Source organism: Leiobunum rupestre, chromosome 6 (assembly GCF_980474605.1).
Source record: "Leiobunum rupestre chromosome 6, qqLeiRupe1.1.hap1, whole genome shotgun sequence".
NCBI lineage: Eukaryota > Metazoa > Arthropoda > Arachnida > Opiliones > Sclerosomatidae > Leiobunum > Leiobunum rupestre.
In genome coordinates this window covers 9214432-9221592 of record NC_143389.1, presented here as the reverse complement: position 1 = coordinate 9221592, position 7161 = coordinate 9214432, and the positions used below count along the sequence as shown (strand labels likewise).

Here is a 7161-nt window from a genome sequence, read left to right as displayed (position 1 = left end):
CACTGGTTCATTCGGTGTGCCTAAAAATCAATAATATATAATATATTATAATATAATATATTTGAGATAAGATTTATTACAAGGGAAACAAAAATAAGGACACAATACCATCTGGGGCGAGGACTACGTAGCTAAAACCACATGCTTCGTGTTCCGCCATTTTGGTCGTAGATGATAAAATCGAATCGGGAAAGCAAGTCCTAATTTTGAAGATAATTGATTCAAAGTCGGCAATTATAACGTAAGGAACCTAAAATATTATTCCACATTAAATAATTACCCCAAAAAATAATCAAAGACTCCACTTACTTTCTGTTACCATCCGAATTTGTCAAATTTCAAAATTGGTTGTTTCAGAGGCATTTTAATGCGTTGCGGTCCGTGAATATTGCAGTTTTCAATATGTTCTTTGTGGTTTTCTTAAAACGGTGAAGACAATAACGGTAAACGTATATCTGGCCATTATGTTTAGTGAAATTACATAGCAATCTGCTCAAATTTCGAATCAAACAAAAATGATGTTTTTTTTCGGAGACAATATATAGGAGGTCAATTTGTCGAATTTCTGGAACTTTACTATCACTAATGTGGAGAGGAAAAACCTCACTTTTTTCCCAACCGAAGATATTAATTGACAAATTGTTTTTATTTTCAAATTTTTTACGCTTATACGAATTAATCTGAAATGGAAACGTAATATCTGAACAATCTAATTCCATTTCAAATGGCTTATATTGATTGACCCTTTCACTGTGGTATTTAGCGGGGTGAAGTTTCGCGAGAATACACCATAAAAAGCACTTTTTATCCGTGGATTTTATATTGAAGATTCCCTTACAATTGCGGAGAGCAGGGGGAAGAACCACTATGAACCCACCTACAAGCGGTCGGTACTTTATAAGGTCCACTTGCAAAAAAAAAGAATGCAATTTATTATCCAACCACTACCGATATCTTGAAATTCTTCCATTGCCTTGCTTATCTGTTCTATACACGTATCAATTTGACGTTGAATTTCATCAGATAATAGAGTGCATTGGTTTCTGCTTCGGAAATACGGCAGCGCCTCCACTTCTTCGCCACTGTTCAATTCTCGTAAATAACGAGCACGAATGAAGATGTTCCATTTCATACCATTATTTTTCAATAATTGTTTTTCCAGATATTTTATTAATCCATATTTAATTTCCGAAATTAATAAATTAAAGTCGGTATGGATAAACTTTGAAGAATACCGTGTACTTACTACGGCGTTTTTCAAAACTGAAAATTCTTCAATATTATCACGAAAATTATCGGCAGGTTCACAAATATTTCTGATTTCTTCGGGTGGTCGTTCAGTAGTTGTAGTTGGTACATCTGGGGTGGTCAATTCAGTATGATGCGCGTGAACACCTTAATGTTTTAAAAATCGATCGCGGCGCGCGAACGATTGTCCGCAACACTCGCAAGAGTGCTTATTCTCTTCGTAAACTTCGCGAATATGTCGATTAAGAGTACATTTCCTAGCAAACCGTTTCGAGCAAATATCACATGGGAACATGATAGAGCCTCCTCGCCTTCCTCAGAAATGACATTACCACAATTTTGACTGGGTCTTATACTAAAATATGCCTTTTGCCTTAACAAAAAATATTTTGTTCTAATCAAGAGCAATGTACCCATCCTTTATCCATCATAACACTTGGAAATTATTTCAACTGTATTCAAATGTCATTGAACTACAGACCTTGCAAAACTACCCTACCCTATCAAGAAGGGTATTTTATTACTCTATCAAGAGATATCGTTTAACATAAATCTGTTAAAAATGTTATTTACAATAATATCTAGTTATTTTTTGCATCACAAATTTATTATTAAACAAAAATTACAAAATAAATCTAATTAAACAGAGAGATATATATAAATAGTTTTGTTCACCTCGAATCACTTTCGGAATCCGAAATATTTACTGACGCTACTGCCGCTAACGCTCTTTGCTCTAAGTCTTTTAAGTGGTCGAGATCCGCTTCATAAATAAGTCCTCTTTTTTATTTGGTCTTTGTTGCTACGGTCTCCGCAACCGCTTCGGGGCGAGCGTTTTTTTAAATTTTTTCCTTTTTTGGGAGGAGTAGCACTTGGTGAAAATTCGGACGGCTTCAAGGAAGCTGATGGTGACGAAAATCCCATTAGAATTTTAGCGACATCGTCGTCTTCCTGCGATACTGAAGCATCTCGTAGGAATATTTTTTGCACCTTAAAAGAACAATATTATACATTACTTTATTACAGAAATCAAACAAGTCATATAAATATTGAACTGAATTTAAATCCACTAACTTTAATCTACTTGAAAGCATAAAACTATAACATAAATATATATATATATATATACATACCTGTATATATGCGGACGACTTTCCAAGTTTATTTTTCCAATTTTCCACGACGGCGTTGAAAGGAACGTAGACCTCTATCAGGTTTTCTTTTTCATTCGAAACGTATTTTGTATAAAATTTGTTATCGTGAACGATTTTGACAACGGCATCCAGCACACCGAAACTGACCATTTTCTTGCCAGGGTCGGTAGATGGAATCCCAGTGTATCGTAAAATGCACACAGCCACGTTTTTGTATACATTTGAATAGTTCATTTTCCAATGAAGAGTTTTAAGACTGCTTGAATGAATAAGGAAGCTGGTATGATTTCCCTTTATTGAGAGATGGACTTTTTATAGCGTACTGGTGTGTAATTGATCTATGAACCGAAACCACTAGCAGTATATTTCAAAACTAAATTTCTTAATACGCCTACTTGAAATATATTGAAGAAAACAAAACACTCCACTGATAATAAATTTTATGTTGAGATAATACAGAATAAATACAATCAAGTATTATTTCTCCATGGTGAAATTCTGTGGGCTTTGAATAAGGCGCAGTTCGTATCACAGTTGCTATGATACTTGCAAGACAATGGACACTGGGCAGATGGAAAAATATTTAATTTTGGACACCCTAAGTATTCAACGTTTATAACACTTTTCCCGAGACTTTTTGATAAATATTTAGATTTTTCTAGTCCTTTGGTCAAAAAGGTTTCCGCCTTATGTAAAATGCGTGCTAGTATGTTACGCAAATCTTCGAGTCCATAGTCCCCTTCATTCCATTCTAAACCGCAAATATTCCGAGAGATCCACGAGCAGAGCCTCTTATCCAGGTCACTCAACTCGATATACGGATACGGTGGTTTAAACGTAAAAACATAACTTTCACCAGTTTCGAGAACTAGATACGCCAGTTCTTTAATAATATAATTTTGATTTGCTCTGAGAAAATTAACTTCAATAATGCATGAATAATTGTTCGACCTATTCAAAAAGACGCGACTGATGTATTTTAAACCCTCAGGGTCACATGCAAATAACGTTTTACTTACATTTTTCCAACGTCTTCTTACGACTAGTGGAAGGCTAAAATCAACTGATGGTTAGTTGCTTGGAACATGTTCTTTTTATACGTATATTTCGAACTTTGCACGTGTCATTTATTATCACTCTCAAGATTTCATACATAACCCCCCCTAATTTCACAAGCTACGAAAGCCCGTTCATATATTAAAACCCAATACCACGAAGGTTTTCCGAGCGAAAAATATTGGTAAATCATTTCTGCATTACCATGGGGTGTCTATACCACGATATTCCATTTAAAATCAAGGGTCTTACACTCCATGTTTTCTTCGGAAGAATTGATACCCAACGGACCGCTGACAATCCGGTCCTAATTCTCTCACCGCGATACCCTACGATACCTCCCCGGTCCCAGTTCTCTCATACAGCATAGAATCAGTGAAACCCCATGATACCGTATGAGAAGTGATACCCTCGGTCTCAGTTCTCTCATTTCAATTACTACTTATGGCAGATCCAGAAATGCCCCTGAATAACAGAAATAATTTTTCTTTCGCTTTTAACACTGACGGAGCAGCTGCTTTAAATCGAGCAATTATTCAGTTTGGCCAATATTTATAACTCTTAATGAACTTCCTCCAAAAGAAAGACTGAGACGAGTTGTGCTAGTTGGATTATGGTGTGGGAAAGGGGATCCAAAAATGGATAACTTTTTACAACCATTTGTTAGCGAACTTCAACAATTTTATGTACCATTGTGGGCTTAATTGGAATAATAACGGAATTACGGTTCATAGTAAATTTTTGGCTATTTGATGTTATCCAGATTCAGTTGCTAGACCCCTCATTCAAAACTCCACGTAATTTAATGGCTATTTTGGGTGTAGTTGGTGTTTGCATCCTGGCCATAGAGTTGAAGCGAAACCTACATCCAAACGAAGGACGTGTATAGCATTCAAGGAGAATGAAAATGAATATGAAGACCATGATGAAGAGGGAACTTTAGCGAATATACGAGTGGTTCTCGATTCTGGAAAGCCTATGAATGGAATCAAAGGTCCAAGTCCGTTACTAAACTTGCCTTTTTTCAATATTATTGACAGCATAGTACCAGATTATATGCATGTTGTCCTACTTGGTGTGGTGAAAACCACAACTGACAAGTGGCTTACTGAAACTGGAGCAGACTATTACGTAGGAGCTCCAAAAACTTTATAACTATTGATTTGCGTTTAAAAAATATTAAATCACCTTCAGAAATTGCAAGACGTCCAAGAAGTTTAAAAGAACTAAATTTATGGAAAGCGAATGAGGAACTGGCTTTTTTTCCTTGTGGTGTAGATGTTGTGCCTCAGAAATACTAAACACCTTTTGGCCTACTGTCCCAAAGTATTTTTATCCTTTTAAAGTCATCAATTCTTCCTAATGAGCTTGATATGGCTAACTATTTACTGCACAAATTTGTGTATCAATACCAAATTCTTTATGGGGAATGGGCAATGCTTGCCAATATACACTTTTTGTTGCATTGCCCAAAAGCGTTAACGATTTTGGAGCATTATGGGCCCATTCATCATTTGCATTTGGTAATGGAACTGTAATATCGTTGGTTAATGGTACCCAGGGTATTCCTAATCAAATATGCGATAAATATCTTAGGACCGCAACGTTTGAATCACTATTACCATTGAACCCATTAGAAATTGAAACTGTAAAATAAATTAATAAATTAGGTTTTACATTACCTAAAAGTTAAAAAACCAACTATCTCGCACTAGGAAAACCAGTCATTAGGCAGTTACCGTCTATAGAAATTAAGTATTTCCAGGATGTAAATATGGATTTATATATCAAGAGTGAGTTATCACCAAATTTATATGTGGCATAATAAGGGTTCATATTTATCACGGGGCTCAATACAAAAGAGCGGTGAAGCAAAACAATTAGTTTGTTTGATTAAAATTCAATGACCAGCTCTATCATGGATAAATTAAGTATTTCATAGGGCTACATGATACGCCAGTAGAAGGACTTGAAAATAAATTTGCTATAATTAAGATTTATAAAACTAAATAATATATATTAAATAATTGCCATTAAATTGCATAGAAGAAAAATTAATTTTTCTACAAACTCAAAAAACTTTTATTTTTTATTTTCCTAATGAAATTGAATCTATAGGTATAACGTAAAGAAATGTCTTGCAAGGTTTATTATGAAATAAAAATTTGAGCACATATTTTTGACTTTTTATTAATAGCCAAATTTATTTATATTTTCTCATTTTTTCCAAATAAGATATAAATATCCAGTAGGAATTGAGACACCAACCCAATATGTTTCCAAATGGATTTTTATTGGAAATTTTTCCAATATAACTATTATAGTATTGTGGTATATGCGACAATTGGAAACCAGTTGGATTCGTATTGGAAATTACTCCAATAAATATCCAGTAGGAATTGAGACACCAACCCAATATGTTTCCAATTGGAATTTTATTGGATAATTTTCCAATATATCTCCTATAGGAAACCAATTGGAAACATTTTATTTATAGTGGGAAGTGTATTTGAAGTATTTCACCAGTAACTTTCCAATTGGAGCCAACCGATTGTGATCCTTCCCAATAGATTTCCAATCGGTTTCCAATAGGAATCCTATAATTTTTTCCGTAAGGGTCTACGGAAGAAAATAAACGCCGGTGATTTCCCAGTAGTTGGAAAAGTTGTGGCCCTTATTATTATAATTATTATTAGTGTTAAACGGACTAGACGGGAAGAATTGCATAGTGTGACGTTGTACTCCTTGACTTGTACAAGCGTTTGATTTCGATGGACATTTGGGTGTCCGTAGTTTTGATTTCGTAGGTTCTGACTAGGTTGATTGTCGTTTAGTAGTTGCTTGCGGTGTAGTTGATTTCGGCTTTGTTCATAGGAATATGATGCGTTATAGTTTCGGACTGCGTTAACTGATTAATTGGGGGTGGCCAGTTTTTCTTGGCTTTCGATTTTGGAAGCTAGTGTATCGGCTTCTTCGTAGGATCTGGCTGTGGCTAAGAGTTCATCGAGGGTCATGGCAGGAACGCGAAGGGCAATTCGTCGAAGGTGTCGTGACACGCAAGTTTGAATGACACGGCGAAGAATTTCCGTATCCGTATCAGCGAAACCACGGGTCATTGATACGAAACGTAATTGGTTTGATACTCATCAAAAATTCGGTTTCAAGTTGGTTGGCGTCTCTTAATTTAAAAACTTCATAGGTTGTGTGACGTCGAAGTAGAAAATGATCATTTAGAGCGTGGACAGCTAAGTCTTATTCGTCGGGAGAAGGTGCTGCAGCATTAGGTTGTTGAGGTGGTGGCGGAATAGGTAAGGTATCGTATCTTTCTCGCCGGAATGTTGATAGCATATGCTATGAGGAATGTATTAAATCGTTTCAACCATTTCTCACGCCTGGATGCGTTGTCCTGTAATGAGAACGGTGGAAAACTTGTGGCTTGAAGAGCCATAATGGTTGCAAGTAGGCAAGTACCTTTGAAACTATGAAGAGCTGGAGCACGTGCTCTTTTTGTTCAAACTAGAACGATGATTTTTTGATGGCGTTAGGTCGGATGAATCTTGGTAGGTCTTCTGAAAACGGCCCCAAAGGAATGTAGCCGTGGAAGATTAAACCAAACCGTCGCCAATTTAGTATCTCCAGAAAGAAGTAGTATTAGAGAATAGTTTAACTTGTATTTAGTTAAAGAAATTAGATAAGTCTACGA

The 7161-nt window shown here is 35.7% G+C and overlaps 1 pseudogene; it reads left to right on the top strand.

Moving 5' to 3' along the window:
• Nucleotides 1-3902: 3902 nt before the first annotated feature.
• On the top strand, nucleotides 3903-5115 carry LOC149939226 (uncharacterized; annotated as a pseudogene).
• The last annotated feature ends 2046 nt before the right edge of the window (nucleotides 5116-7161 follow it).